The sequence below is a fragment of the Abramis brama genome (assembly GCF_963993115.1).
Source record: "Abramis brama genome assembly, chromosome: 13".
NCBI lineage: Eukaryota > Metazoa > Chordata > Actinopteri > Cypriniformes > Leuciscidae > Abramis > Abramis brama.
In genome coordinates, this window is record NC_139975.1 from 15,402,716 (window position 1) to 15,419,310 (window position 16,595).

Below are 16,595 nucleotides of genomic sequence, written 5' to 3' on the forward strand. Positions count from 1 at the left end.
CCAAGTGTCAATGCAGATTTGTCATGCAAATCCTTGCTGTTGTGAATGCCATTTTGCTATGTTCATCATTGTGTTATTTGATATCCCAGGGATCAAATCAAATCAAATATTATTTATAAAGCACATTTTAAAATCCACCTTGGTTGTCCAAAGTGCTGTACATGAAAGTAAAAAGTAGAATAAGATAGAATAAAGATATGTTTTAGCATGGTTTACATTCAGTTAATGTAGGAGCTGTTTTGTAATCAGTTAATGTAAGAGCTGTGATGTAACAGATGTATAGACTGGCCTGGTGCACACACACACAAACTCACACAAACACACATATGCATGCATAACTATACAGCAATCCAAACCTTTTACATAGTACTTATTTTAACAATCACACTATGTCTCTACATGGGCTACGCTCAGTGCAGGTCTCCATAATCAAAGTGGCAAGCCGCCTGCCTCTCACTGTCATCTCTTACACTTTAAAGTCAGGCTGCTGTGACAGGTAGGAATTTGCCGTGGATTAGCACTGTAATATATTTGCTATCAGAATGAATTAATGTGCCAAAGAATGTGAAATATTTGGTAATTGCAAACTAATTTTCTCCCTACACAGTTCTCACAGATATGTGTGTGTGGGGGGGAATGGGTGGGATTACTTTTACCCTTTTATATATCAAATTAAAAACTGTCCATCAAATAATCCGCTGCAGTCATGTTCTAATTGGCTAAAACCACAGTTACAGGAAGTCTTTGATGAGACCATTTTGCTCACAAGGCATGTAATTGGGACATAATTAAAAATTGCCCTGCCGTTTAAACAGAGACCTGTCAAACACTGTGACCTTCCAGTGAAGGATTTGGATTATGATAAAGAGCCCCGAAGCAGGCTTTTAGAAATGAATTGAATTTTAAGCAAGGACAATCCTGCATTATGGTTGGACATAAAAAGGATGAATGTGTTTTTTGTAAATAATTATTATAAAAACAGCAAGATGTCTGGTACGTTCATGTAACTTTACTGGTCGTCTGATGCATATTGCACACGAAAATGGACAGCACAATCTGATTGGTACAAAGCAAAAAGTAAACTAAACATCCAGATCACAGATTCTATAATTAAAAAAACATTTTTTTTTTTATGTTGATCTACTTTTTTTTTTTTTTTTTACTTAATATATATATATATATATATATATATATATATATTATTATTATTATTTTTTTTTTTTTTCGTAGTAGTAGTAGTAGCCTATAGTATTTATAGTATAGATCTTTGTAGTAGCTGGTTGCTCAACATGTCAGTCAGATATTTTCTTCCTGTCAGAATAAGCTGCAATGAGAAAGTCAAAAGTCTCTGACCAGGGGTTAAGTGTCTTGCTCCAGGGCACAGTGGTAACAGCCTATAGATTGCCCTCTTTGAGGGTGACCTTTCAGTCTAACCACCAGTCCCCACCACAACCCATATGTGATGCTATCTGTTGAGGGAAATAAGGTTGCCTACAACTAACAGAGCATGGGGAAATTCTTTACTGTGAAATGATGCCTCAGCATAAAGTAGCATCATCCCGGTTCAGTATAGACCCATGCAAAAAAAAGCCAAAGGAGCGCTGTTTCTTGTGATTCGGAGAAATCATTTTCCCCTCTGCATTTGCATGCAAATGCTCCCCTTCACAGCCCTTCGCACACAATAGGCCACATAAAATTGTTGTCCCGTCAGGTAGAAATAAATTTCATCCCCTAACTTTCCATTTAGTGGGTGTTATGGTGTCACTGTGCATCCAATGAATGTGGAAACTCCTTATGGTAAAATGCATTCCAGTAAAGGCAGAACCTTTAAGAATCCCTGAAGGCCCTTCGATGTCTCTGTTTTTGATGATTCAAGCACTACAAGATTTGCTCATATCTCTAAAAATGAAATGTTGGTACGGCGACCAAATCACAGATAAAATCCCATCATATCTCAAATCCTCATTTAAATCCTCTCAAAGCCAGATTTAAAGGGATGGTTCGGAGTAATTTCAACCTAGGGTCCTTATTTGCACCATGACCTCGAGCCATAATCTACACTAGTTTTACCATAAAAAAAAAAAGAAAGAAACAAAACAAAACAAAAAAATCTAACACACAGACATGCTTGCACATGTCACAAAAAATGTCATTAACTTTGGATTTCAGTGGTGGAACTGTGCAGTGCTTGCTCAACCACAATGGATTGATCATTGTAGTAATTCCAATTCATACAATTTACTGGATTCTACATTGTGTGACTGTGACAGTAATGTCACTGTTGTAATGCTCTCCATAGTGTTAAAATCTCTACTCTCTAAGATCAGTCTGGTTGCCCTCGGTCAGGCATTTTGTCCAGTTTAAACTTGTATTGGAATAAATTTGGGTTTTTCTTTTGTCAACCCTGACACTTTAATCCACACCATTGATACCAGTTCCTGATGCAACTTTTTGCATTTTATACATTTTATACATTTCTTGCAGATTTGTGTTTACTGACTCTTTTCACATTCTGGAGGTGACAAATGCAGTCCAACAATTTGGCTTAATTTTATAAACATGCTACTATTAAACAAAGCACATGTTTATCTGTAAACATTCAGTGGCTAACTATGATAAATTTGACTCGAATAGTACATAGCCTACTACATATTTTTTGTTTCTCTTAATTTAAAATCAGTTGAATAACACCCTTGTGTTATTCAACCGCAAGGGTTAGGCTAACGGGGCTTAAGCTCCAAATGTTTTATTACCTTGTCTTTCTCCTAGAGCTGAAAAAATAATTGTGAATACGATTACAGCTGACGCGATTACCTAATCATGAAAAGTGCGGATTACTGCATTATATTTATGTTGTCTCCCTTTGCATTAAAGGCTACTAATTACAATGTAATGGTGCAGCGTACTTTTTACCGCTCTGCAAAGTAAATTCAAATTTAAACATGGTACCTACTCAGACAATAGGCGATTTCACAAGAAACCTTTCTAGAAAGCTTCACGGGCATGTCTGAGGCTGATACAGTTAGGGGGACCATTTTAAGGCAGCTTCACACTGTACAATTTTGGGCTGGGTTTCCCAGTCAGACCTTAAGCTGTACCTTATCGTTAATACGTGTTTCCCGTAAACGTTCTTAGTCAAGTATACCTTCTGTAAGTCATACGTTTCGGAAGGTTGGTCTGGACCACTCTTAGCTTTACTTTAATCATTGTTGCAGGTCTATGGGAATATAATTCTGAAGTTTTAATACACCCAGACAGTGTTCACTTAGGCTAATTCAAGTGTTTTCATGCAGAGAATAAAATTGTCATTATACGGATTGTTGTTAGATTTTTAATTATATTATCCAAAGGTACATCAGCTGGCGAACCATTAAAGGCTTAATAGTCTATTTAAAGGGAATGATTGTGGTGGGGAGTTTGCTCAAACTATGGCAGCAATACAGCGAATAGTAGTTCTAAAATACTGCGCCGTCCGCGGAGCGATTTTAAAGGCCAGTTAAAGCACAGGCCTACTGTCAGTTAAGTCCTATTCGGATGCTAATTGTTTCTCATGGGCTCGTACGGTATTTTAAACATTTACAGGGGTAAGTGATTTTATTGTTGTCCGAATCCATAATGTCAGTGTTTTTTTCTCACCCAACCCGCGTAAAAATCAAATTGTTTTTTGACAAACAGGTCGTGCCGTCTGAATCCACATCTCTGAGTTTACAAGAAGAGATTCAAAATTCACTGTTTAAATCCTTTTTGATAACTACCGAGCACCGTATGTAAGATGTACACTTTTATTACTGAAATGCTGGAAAGTATTTACAATTACAATATTTCATCGCAGCTCCACCTCAGCGAACAAAAATGGGAAAGAGACGAAAGCAAGTACAATTTTTGAAATGGTTATTGTGGCAGCAATATATGATACAATTTTAAAATATGTAGGCTAGGCTATTATAGGCTATTATATATTTTTTCTGAAGTGTTTCTTTTATAAAGAACACCGCTTTCTCGCATAATGCAGTGAGACCCTGCACGAGAGAATAATTGATTCTCGAGCCATCGATATCAACCAATTCAGCACTATCGCCACGGACAGCACCTGTAACGTCGCACGTAAGAAGGTATATCTTAAGCAGCTTTCTAAGGTATAGTTCGGGGAACACGCCTAAAAATGGTATACCTTTAGTTAAGTTATACCTTAAGAATCGTCGTAGCATGCTAAGAGACAGCGTTATCGGGACACCCAGCCCTGGTCATGATTTGGGCATCTGAGACAAAGTGAATCCTACAAGATTCCTCTGATCCTAGGCTAAAATATGAAGTCTTTGAATGCTAGTTTTATATGCTCGCCGAGAGCCGATTAACGAAATTAAACCTCTTACGAACTTCTGGCACTGTCAGAAGTTGAGGTGCAGTCCTGCAATGTGGCTTCTCTTACAACAACAGTCAAATCAAAAACCAGTAGGAGCGCAGAACCTGATGACGCAACAATAAACCACCACTTGCTTCACACACACACACACACACACTCGGTTTCCTTTTTTTTTTTTTTTTTAAAGAAAAAACATGATCAAAATTAAAGCTAGAGATTGTTTTTGTTTGCTAGCCACTATTTCAATCCCACATGTAATGCAGTTCACACACCGAGCATGTCACGGATTGATGATGTAAATCTCCGGACGAGTCTTCTTGCGTGCGTTCGTTTTTAACACGTCTTGACTGCCGTACAGTCTGACATTAATGACAACTGCTACGGGGATCATGCTCGTACAGTGTGACAAACAACAGTCATAAAGAGGACTATTAGAAATTGTACAGTGTGCACCTGGCTTTAAGTTTTTTTCAGTGATATTTTAAAGCATATGGCTAATATTCCAATATTAAATCAAATAATGGCTCCATCTGCATCCATAGATGGATGATTGAAGATGAAGATTGAACAAAACATCATATTTTTTGGCTAAGAAAAAAAAAAGTCTAATGAAGACTGCAGGATCGTATTTTACATAGATTATTTTTGATAGTACATAATCTAAAGAAGAAGAAAAAAAACTCTGCAAAGCATTATGAAGAAATGATAGCAAACTACACAATAGATTTTCCTTTCACCATATAAGGCTGATGTGTTTGGACTGGAAACCGAACAATGTAGTTTAAATAATATATGAATTGGAAATGAACACAAGCAAGATGTGAAGTGATGGAAACAACATATCGTAAATCTAGACGAATGTAAATGATAAGGAATATGCTGCTCGTGTCACAACGCCACAGCTGACCAATCCCTAGATTCGGTAAAGCATTAAAAGAAAAAGAGGCCTTTAAGTGCCGGTAGAGTTGGTCATTTGTCTTACATCAAGATGTTGTGAAAGGTGCTGTGTAATATTTAGCTGAAGTACAGATTTACACAAGGAGGTGTTAACTAACTCAAGTAAGAAAACAGTCTGTGTGCATCCTATGTGGACATGATCAGTGCTATCATTTGCCCACATGTCCACTGTGCTGTGCTGTTTGCTGTCATTAAAAAAAAGAAAAGAACAGAGCCAGTGAACAAATGCACACTGATCTAAACACTCCAGACCTCTCGCCCTCAGGACGCCTCTTCCCCCTCACGTAGCCCCAGCGCGAGGCTTCGTCTCTAGAGCAGCCGCTCAGACATCTGCTATGAAAGTGGAGCCAGATCTGACAGGGCATGCAACCAGCCAAAGCAAGAAACACTACTGCACCTCCGGCTCCACAGCTGAATATATATCACATCAGCAGTGACATTCTGCTTTAATAATGGAGACGGGGCAACAAAACAAATGCCATCTTGTCTCGAACTGAATAATGCCTCTGTTATAATTTATCCTATGGAAAATGTTTGCATGTCACATTGATGGTTAAAGATTGTAATTTGTTCTCTCGCTCTTTTTAAATCTCATCCTTCTCTTTTTTTTTTTTTGAGGCAGGAGATGAATAAATTAAGACATTCTAAATGAAAATTTAAATTAGATTAGCTAAACCCATGGAAGAAAGGCAGGGATGTCAGTTGCAAAGAGAAAGCATCTGCTAATTGAAAAATGACTACATTTGCTAGCAACACTCCACATAAAATTTGAATGTCTTTTAATGATGTTTGCAATAAAATACTGCAATGCTGATGTATTCTAAAAATGCTTTTATATATATATATATATATATATATATATATATATATATATATAATAAATCACATGTAAACGTGGTGGTGGTCTCGTGAACACATGGAGATTAATATTTTGTAAATAAAGTGGTAAATGACATTTTTTGCACAAAGCACTCATGTCGCTTCATAAAATTGAGGTTAAACCACTTGGGTCACATGGATTTTTATGATGTCTTTACTACCTTTCTGGGGCTTGAAAGTGGTAGTTGCGTAGGCTGTCAATGGAGGGACAGAAAGCTCTTTTAAAAACATCTTCATATATGTTCCGAAGAGGAAGATGAACAAAGTCTTAAGGGTTTGTAACGGCATTGGTGCAAGTAATTAATGACAAAATTAAAAATTTTGGGTGAACTAAGCTTTTAATGTTCTATTTATTAAAACCAAGTATAAATCTCATCAAGATAGTTTTACATTTTTACATTTATTCCAAAATAATAACTAAAGTAATAATTTAAACTATATATTTTATTTGTAAACTGATGTTCAGCTGTTCTTTTTAAAAGTCAACTTATTGTCGGAACGTCAATCATGAAGCACCTGTCACAAACACAAAGATGCCTTTAATTTCACCAAGCTCATTGCTCACTAAACTGATTTTGACATGACAAAGCGGTGATATCTAAATGGCTGTTTACTTACTTTTAAGTTTGCCTTCCCATTAGCACCATTAGTGTTCATGTAAACACTACATTCAGATTCACCAATCAGAATGAATTCAGTTAGACTGAAACAAAAGGTGTGCATGTAAACAATGAATGGCGACTGCAGAAAGCAAAAGCCGAATCCCAGACATTTTGGACGATCTCGATGGCCGGACATGTCCGGGAAAAAGAGGATGTAACCCCTACTACTCAGCTTTCTCCTACTACTCAGCTTTCTCCACAGAACAAGAGCCTGTTAGCTTAGCTTCCAAAAAAAGATGGCTGACACTATGTGTACATTCTGTGAGTGAGATCCCACCCTCTATGGGCGGGTTGAAAACATGCGGGACAGCCCCTACTACTGGCTGTAGTCTTTAGCCTCTGGCCAAAAAATACTTTTTTTTGAAAAAAGGATTTTTTCCAGACAAAAAATACACAAATCTCTCATCTCAGGGGGATATGAAGGTGGAAAGCACGGTAATTCGAAAATACTACAGGTTTTCTACTAATACAAAGCTTAATGCTAAATCCTGAAGTATCCCTTTAATTCAGACTGATTCGAAAGCGTGGATACAAGATGTGGGATTTATCGCACAAACCAATCACATCCAATCACAATAAAAGATTTCCAATCATTACGCGATGGAAGCAACATGACTTCGAATGATTATAAAAAAAAGAGAATGCAGAGAATGATGCCATATCACAACCGTTGCAGGGGCCGAATAAATTGTGCATGCCCAAAGTCTAGTGTGTGAATACAGCTTTAGGGGGCCTGTTGAAACTCGGGCTCATGGGGACGCAAGAGAAACGCAAAGTCCCACTGGTGTCGCTGTTGGACAGTGTTACTTTACAAAAACAAGTAATTTACACACTTTTTAATGTCACATTTTGTAATATTTGCGCTGTTTTATTTCTGTAATATTGATTATTTTCTCATCCATTTTTTTTGAGGAGGTACTGACTCTCTTGCCTCCTTGGAGGAAACACCCCTATATATATATATATTCAACAATCATACATACATGAACGTTTTAACAAATACAATTTTCAAGTATGTGAACACACACACACACACACACACACACACGTCCCCATAATGTACGGTTTACCAGGACACACACATAAATTAAGAGCACCAGAATTAAAAAATATCCTTTGTTAAAACCTTCAATATTACTATAAATTTAAGTAAATAAATTATATAATTTACAAATATATATATATAATAAACAAAACTTGATGAACAATTTATTACGCAAAACAGCAATACAATGCACATAATTATTTTCACCATAAATATTTTCCTTAAAAATATTTAATAATGAAACAAACAACAAATAAAAGAGGTAACTGTTTAGGATGATGATATTATTGCAAAGATTATGCAATGACTTCATGCAAAGGTTATGCAATGACTGCTAATCAAGACACCTCACTCAAAGTCAAACCAACCCATAGAGAGTCTGACCGTCACGCATAAAGCATGCCCTACAAATTCATTTCAACAAAAACAGACATTTCCCGGGAATGTGACTTCCTCCCACTGGGATATACATCCTCCATCCTCTCCTTAATTCTGTTGTGTGCCCTCCCTTCAACCCTGCTCTCCGTCACACTCTCATCTCAATGTTCTTACTCCTCTCTATTTCCTCTCCAGATCTCCTTCGGTGCTCTGTTTTCTTCTCATCCTTTCAGTGAAAATGTTCATCTACGCCAACACACACACACACACATTCATTCACATGACTGCTCAATAAAAACCTCTTTAAAAATAAATACAGACGCACGCACACACCTGCTTGTTATGCCCAGTGGCCCACAGCTGTTGAAGATGCAGGCAGTAAGAGAAAGGGGACAGAGGAGCATGCTGGCCGTCGACTCTTATTATTCCCCCATTTTGTCATTTTCACAAGATCATTGGGCGTGGTGACTAAGTGAGAACAAAAAGAGAGAGAGAAAGAGATACTGAGGGAGAGAGCGAGAGACACCCACCATACCCACCTAAGTAAAAGTGTCAGACAGATCCTCCACCACAAAGCTTTAACCTTCCTGTTGATGATACCTCACTCCTCTGATCTCAATAGGCACTCTAGCGACAGACGCTAGAGGCTGCAGTCTTTAGCCTCCTGACTGTCACGCCGGAGCCTCGGGTTCAAGGCCTGCACAGAGCGGGGCGAGTAGGACCCGGGTGGAGGGGGTACATTGGTGCCGTGACCCGGATGGGAGTGAGGTTTAGGGGGGTGAGTGTAACGGAGGCCAGCTAGTAGTTGCTGTGCGAGTAAACCTCACTCCTCTGATCCCAATAGGTGCTCTAGCGATAGAAGCTAGAGGCTGCAGTCTTTAGCCTCCTTGTTAGAGCGCCTGACTCTCACGCCGGAGACCCGGGTTCAAGGATTCAAAAAAGTGATGGCAAATTTTATAGCAGAGAGGGATCGCGCACGTATGCACCCACATACACAGCATATTTCAAAAACTTTATTGTAAAATGTATATTTATTTGCAACATATTAACAGCAATAAGTTGTCCATGCCTAGCGTTTTCATGGTAACATTTCAGTTGAAGATAATGAGGAAATTACATTGTCTTTCTTAGCTCCCTTCGCCAAGTGCGTTCCAAACAGCTTCATTATGACACGCAAGTGCCCTGCCCCCTCCAAAATCCCCACTTCAAAAACTCTGACCTTCGGAGTGAGTAGGGTATAGGGATGCTCACTTTCGAATTGGAATTTGCCAGTACGTTCAGGGTCTTGCCGAAAGAATTCCCACATGTCGCCAAAAGATGGTGCCCCAAGCTGAATAATTCATCTATCTATTTTCCAAATCGTTGGTCCAATGTGGCTACAGCGTAATATACACAAATTTAATTTAATTGATTATTAAATTGTTTAATCAAGGTTTATACATACTGGTTTCCATGAGAGAGATAATATTTTCATTACTACTGGAGCTGCCAGTTCCGGCAGCCCTTCTGACATGCTCGTTGTCCAAATTCACTTACTCATTTTCATTCACTCCTTCAAGTGGACCATATTAGTGGACTAATGTAGAGAATAGTGAAGGCGTATAGGAGGCGATTCCGAACACACATAGCACACACAGTCAAGCACACTAATTGAGTCTGTGAGCCGTTTATAAACCAAAAACATGTGATGCACTTTCAGACATTTCGTTTCTAAATTTAAATGAACACAGCATGTCATACTGCAATAAGAAAATTATTATTATTATTATTATTACTATTAAAGTTTTTTTATATTTTTTTAACTTTAGTTTTTACTGTTTGAGCATAAACAACATCTGTAAAATTACGATGCTCGAAGTTCAATGCAAAGGGATGTATAATAAATTTAACTGTTATACTGCATTATAAAATAATAATAATAATAATATTATTATTATATTTTACCGAAATCGATTTAAGGACTACAAAGAGCTTTTTTCCAAGTTGGTGACATGATGAACCCTAAAGTTCAGTAGCCCCGCCCACTGATTCGAGCACGACAAGTAGTAGGTAGTATAAATAACAGACGCTAACACTGGATCGAGCAACTAAGCGATAAACATGCCTTTGAAGAGTGCAAAATGTTGTGCAGTGCCAGGTTATGGAAAAACACAGTAGCTGCATTGAATTTGCAGAGAGCCTGAAAATTAAAAAGCTATGCTGTGCCTTCTATAGCCTATTATAGCCTATTGGATCCGACAGGAACGGCGCAACACACTTATGTGAGTAAAAAAGTTTTTACTGTGTCACTATTGCTTTGTTACAGGATTATGTGTACATGACCAAAATCACCAGTGACCAGTGATTTTCGATAATAATGATTCATGTAGGCCTACAGTTAGATGTTTTTGCCTCACAATCGTTTATTGTCAGTAAATCAAACTATTGACTAAACGGTCAACTTCACATTGTTTCTCTTAGTAGGGTGAAAAATAATCTGTTATTTAAACTGTGATATGAGTTAATCAAAACAGCGCGAGTGTTCTGGACTCTCGCCAAAAGAGATTTGTTTATTCTAACGGGAGTTATTTACATTGTGTTTGCACTGTTAGTTATGTTGAAAGCATTTGTTAGTGTGCAGAAATCGAGTTACAATGACGAGTTCGCTGCATTCATGCGCTCAACATGTCTGTGATGGAATACAAAGCTCATCACTGCAACCTTTCATGCCACAATCTAAATATGATGCTATAAATCTAAATATCGATACTTTTCACGATTAGTAAACCTTGAGAACTGTAATAGTTAAAACGTGCTAAAAGTTTGACAGAATTCCACATGTAATGCTTATCCATTTCATATGCAAAGATATTAGCCAATCACAGCAGTGGGCCACAGCAGACACGCCCCTTAAAACAGAGCATTCAAATCAGAGGGCTAAAATCAGGCTTGGAAAAATACCTTTTATTTCTCTCTCTCTCTCTCTCTCTCTCTCTCTCTCTCTCTCTCTCTCTCTCTCTCTATATATATATATATATATATATAATAATAATGCAGTTCATGACCCCTTTAATCAGTATTTTGTCTTGTTTACCAGGACAAAATATCTAAATATAATTATTTAACCTTAAGAGACCCGCTGTAACAGAATTGCAACAGTTGTTTAAAACAATTAAACACTTATTTTCTCACAAGACACAACAGCAGCTCACACTTGGAAATATATCATTACAACTATTTTGGCTAAAACATTGTTTTTAATATATATATATATATATATATACACTGTAAAAAATGAATCATGAGTCTTGTAATTTTCATTAAAAAAAATTGAGGTGATCATTAAAAATATTATGTATATTTTATTAAGAAAATTGTGGTTCAGTGTTTTGTTGAAAATATTGAGAACATTTCACTAATAACACCAAGAGATGCATTCTCCTATTTTTTTTAAGGAAACATACACAATTTTAAGGCTTGAATTGAGGACCTGATAAACCTCATACAATTAAGGAAAAGGGGCTACCTATTTATTTTAAGAGAATTAGCTCATTTATGCGGTTTTATTTAGAGACACCATTGTTTGTTCCCAGCATGCTTTGCACATGTCTGGAAATGGAGAGTAAATCTTGAAATTAAGTGTTATTTCATGTGTTTTTGAGTAAAGGGAAACATCTGTTAATGTTTAATGTTCAGGTATGTTTGACATTTGAAAGAGTTTCTATTATGTTAACGTTTTGATCGTTACCATTGTGCAGAAGAGTAAGGCTTATGGTTAGGTTGTGAATAACTGCATTTTTAAATATTCTGAAGCATATTGTTTTATACATGTAGTAATAACTCTGCTAATGATAGTGCAGTAACAAGTTTGATTCTGTGCTGTCCTATCAGCATACAGTCTTTTTATAAAATAATATATCTCAAAGTTAAATATAAACAGGTCATATCCATTCACTTGACTTCACACAATTTTGAGAATAAAAAAATACTTCAAATAAAAAAGCACATTTCACTAAAAAAAATTAATTCATTATGTCATAGACTAAATAAATTAGGGCATTTTACATGATTTATTCAGGTAGATTCCATGAATGAAATCAAGCTTTAACTACTCACAAATATTATGTGTAATGTTACCATAATTTTTTTAAGTAAATAGCAGTAACATATTATATATATATATTAGAGGTCGACCGATATGGGTTTTTTCAGGCCAATGCCGATCTTTTGAAATCCGGGTTGGCCAATGGCCATTAAATGCTGCCAATTTATTCTGGCTGATATTTGGCCGATTATGTGCTTGTTTTTAACCTCTATTTGAAAGATAAAACGTAACACAAATAATTACTTAAGATAGACAAAATTTCTCAACAAAAACATTTATTGAACACTTGACCAATCTGCACTTGTACAAAAGACAAAAAGACCTTGAGATATGTTTGGTAATTGTACCTGAATGAATTGAAAATTAATTTGCTACATTTCAGATTAATATATTTGTTTTCCTTAAAAATTTAATTAACAGTAACAGTTTGAATGATGTCCTGTATAAACAAAATGACGGAGTATGTTTTTATGTTTCCACTGTACGATCGCGCCCGCGCCTCACACACACACGCACACAAATATAAGTAAACACTTTGCGACTTTAAACACACGTTACTTTTCGATCGCGCGCGTCTCTCTCTCTCTCTCTCTCTCTCTCTCTCCATATTCCAGCATTGCAATCTTTACATCGCAGCCTGAGCTAAGGCGGGGCTACAGATTAGGTGTCCCTAAAGAACCCGCGTATCTAACAGTAGTTCCGCATTACATTAATTAATTTGCACACGAGTTTTATTTATTTTTATACCTTGTATTCTCCGTGTTAATTTATACTCCGAACCACGTTTCGGTTCAATACGAATACATGTACCATTCCACCCCTAGTCTAGTGAAATACAGTCACACATTACACTGTTTGGCCAGCATTTTAACCGTGTTTAATCTCAAATATAAGACACACAAACAGAACAAATAAAAGTCTCAGATTCACTGTCTGTAATTGCAAAATTCTTGCTTACTTATTGTGACATGATAGCAACCCTTCTGCTGTGATAATGCCTCAACTACGCTATATCCAAAGTAGCCGAACATCATGTCGCCTATCATGTTTTTTCTCGAAGTTGGCAGTAACATATCAAAAGTTTTTAATTAAATATAAAGGAGTTTTCTCCAAGGAACTTAGCTCCTTCCTTAGGCACTGGATGAGGTCTGCTCACTCTGCTGGAAAATGACTCTTTCCACAACAACAACAACACTAGGCTGCCCACAGATGCGCCCGCCTAATAATCGGCTTGATATACTTGGATATTGGCCGATGCCGATTAATCGTCCGACCGATCGGTCGACCTCTAATATATATATATATATATATATATATACATATATATATATATATATATACATATATATATATATATATATACATATATATATATATATATATACATATATATATATATATATATATACATATATATATATATATATATACATATATATATATATATATATATACATATATATATATATATATATATACATATATATATATATATATATATACATATATATATATATATATATATACATATATATATATATATATATATATATATATATATATATATATATATACATATACATATACATATACATATATATATATATATATATATATATATATATATATATATATATATATATATATATACATACATATACATACATACATACAAACACACACACATTTATAATGTGAATTTCCTAACCAAAATCAAACAATATGGTGGATAACAGAACTGCAACTCTACTTCTCAAACAAATGTATCTTGTTTTAAGGATGCTTTGCCAATTTATTTTTCCTGGTAAATAAGACAATTGCAGTGCACCTGCTTAGTATCCACAGGGTAATGGATTCACAAACAGTCTGTTTATCCTTGCATCACATCAAACTCCCAGCATCCGTCTTTTTCAGTAATGTGACCCGTGTCCTTGCAGGATGGCAAAGAATCTATAATCTATACAACTGCATAAAGGAAAGCTGCAATTAGTATGACTGAGAGCTCCAAATGTTAATGGACTGCATTTCACTCCTTGTCAGCCACAACAGATGAACTAGACACTTACTGCATTTTATGTTTGCTTCATCGTCATTGTTATGAGCACCAAAAGCTCTAGTACACCTTATGTATCCCAATACTAAATGCAAGAGAGAAAGCCATAAATTATTCTCAGGCAAAATCTAAAAATATATATTCTAAAGCTGGAAAAATACACTTTTGTAAAACCACAGTAAAAACAGTGACTACAGCACTATTTAAAACCACTATACTAATCAGTCTTTGCCATTTTCGATTGCACAAGCTTACTAAACAAATATTATTTCATCTGCTTTGCCCTCTGTGGGCCGTAAGTGTCCATACTATTTTTATTTAGGGAATGTTTTGTGTTTTGGGTGCAGGCTGCAAGAATATGTGCTCACATTCTACGAATGAACACATCCATTTGATATATTGCTTGTTTGTACTTCCAGGCTTGCCCGTCTGCTGTGAGTGCCTGTGTCCATTTGTCTTAATAAACTTGCTGCTGCAAATTAAGACTTCCATCTGTTGGAGGTCATATCTGTATTTGTCATCCTCTCTCGAGACATGGGCTACATTATCCCATCGCGCTTCAGCTCAGGACATGTGTCACATGAAAATGCTGCGAAATCTATTCCACGCAATGGAAGGAATATCTCTCCTGCTGTGCAGATTCCATCAAATGAAAGAAAAAAAGTGGTTCAGTGGATGATGAGAAAGAAAAAAGAAAGAAAATGCTAGATATCCGCTAACATCTCCAGCTCATAAATTCCATCAAGGACCAGGGTTTTAAAAAAGTCAATAGTGTGCACAATGACTGGCACACACACACTAAAACGGCAGATCAGCAAAATACGCAGATGTGTGCTGTCAAAATATAAATCACCAATCACGGCACAACATAAACACAAGTGCCAGACCAGCAGAAAGAGTGAGCAGGAATATATGAACGTCATTTTGCAAGTGGCAGCAAAGCAGGGCTAGACAGAGGGAGCAGGACTGACTCAAAAACACTTAGGCTCAAACCACATAATTAAATGCAATGTTATTTATGATTTCAAGCATTAATTGCTGGCCGGTGAATTCAAGGTTCAGGTTTTGCCCAGAGCCGCAGTATTGTTTGTTAAAGAGGAATGCCATGTTTCAGTTCGGCCCTTGGTGGAGAATTTTGATGAGAATGTAGACTGAAAGTATTTCGAATGATGCTAATGTAATTGTTCGTTCAAGTAAGGTTTGTTCAAGCTTTTTAAATGGTGTTCAAGCACCTCTCATCAGTTTAATCACAATTTTGAAATCTGACAACTCATTCCTCCAAAGAAAAGAAAAATCATGAGATTAATCACAATTATTGTATTCTATTGGCAATCATAGTTATATGTTTCTTGTTAAGATTTTACATCTAAAAGTAATGTTATTATATATTTATATTTAAGAGTTCAGATGCAAAAGTGCCATCTGAAATTTTCTTCTAGAATGATCATTTTTATCAAGCTTGTATGTTTATGCTCAGTTATTTCACTTTAATGGCAATGAAAATTACCTATTAATTGTCATTAAAGTGAAATAACTGAACCTAAATATACAAGCTTGATAAAAATGCTCATTTTATAAGAACATTTCAGATGGCACTTAGAGGCTTTTGCATCTGAACTCTTCATATATATATACACATGCAAAGAAAAACCCTTCCCCACATAGCAAATAAACAAAACATAGAACAAAAGGTAAGCTTTTTTTAAAAAATTTAATAAGAAGCTTCAGAAGGATTTCGATCTTTCAGATTTTCCAAGACACCAGTCTGAAATGAAAAGTCAGAGATTTCAATATAAACTTAAATTGTCTTGTTTTCTCAGTGATTTGAATCTGTATTTTTCCTCAAATATTTTAAGCAATGTGTGGCAAAGTTGTTCCTTAAATGAACTAATAACTCCATTAAGACAATCTATGAATGAGCAACCTCTATGAGACTTCAACTCTCCATGAAATCCTTGCAAGACACATCAAGCACATCTTTCAGCATGACATCCAACACACCAACATGATTTGTTATGGGAGGAGAAAAGAAAGGGAAAGAATAGAGTAAAAATAATCAGAATAGAAAGCAGTCATGCATCCCATTTTAGTGTGAGGTTTGTTATTTTTAGCCAAAGCAGCAATAATGACCCTAGAAATGTCTAACAAAATTGTTCAGGCTCAGCTAAGCAATT

At 36.1% G+C, this 16,595-nt stretch overlaps 1 long non-coding RNA gene across 1 annotated transcript in view; it reads right to left on the reverse strand.

Moving 5' to 3' along the window:
* The window catches only part of LOC311094795, a 76,553-nt gene extending 67,852 nt beyond the window's left edge, over window positions 1-8,701 (reverse strand). The window contains exon 1 of the long non-coding RNA XR_014608724.1: window positions 8,618-8,701. This is a non-coding gene — a long non-coding RNA (uncharacterized lncRNA). The remainder of the gene's footprint in view (window positions 1-8,617) is intronic.
* Between the last annotated feature and the right edge of the window lie 7,894 nt (window positions 8,702-16,595).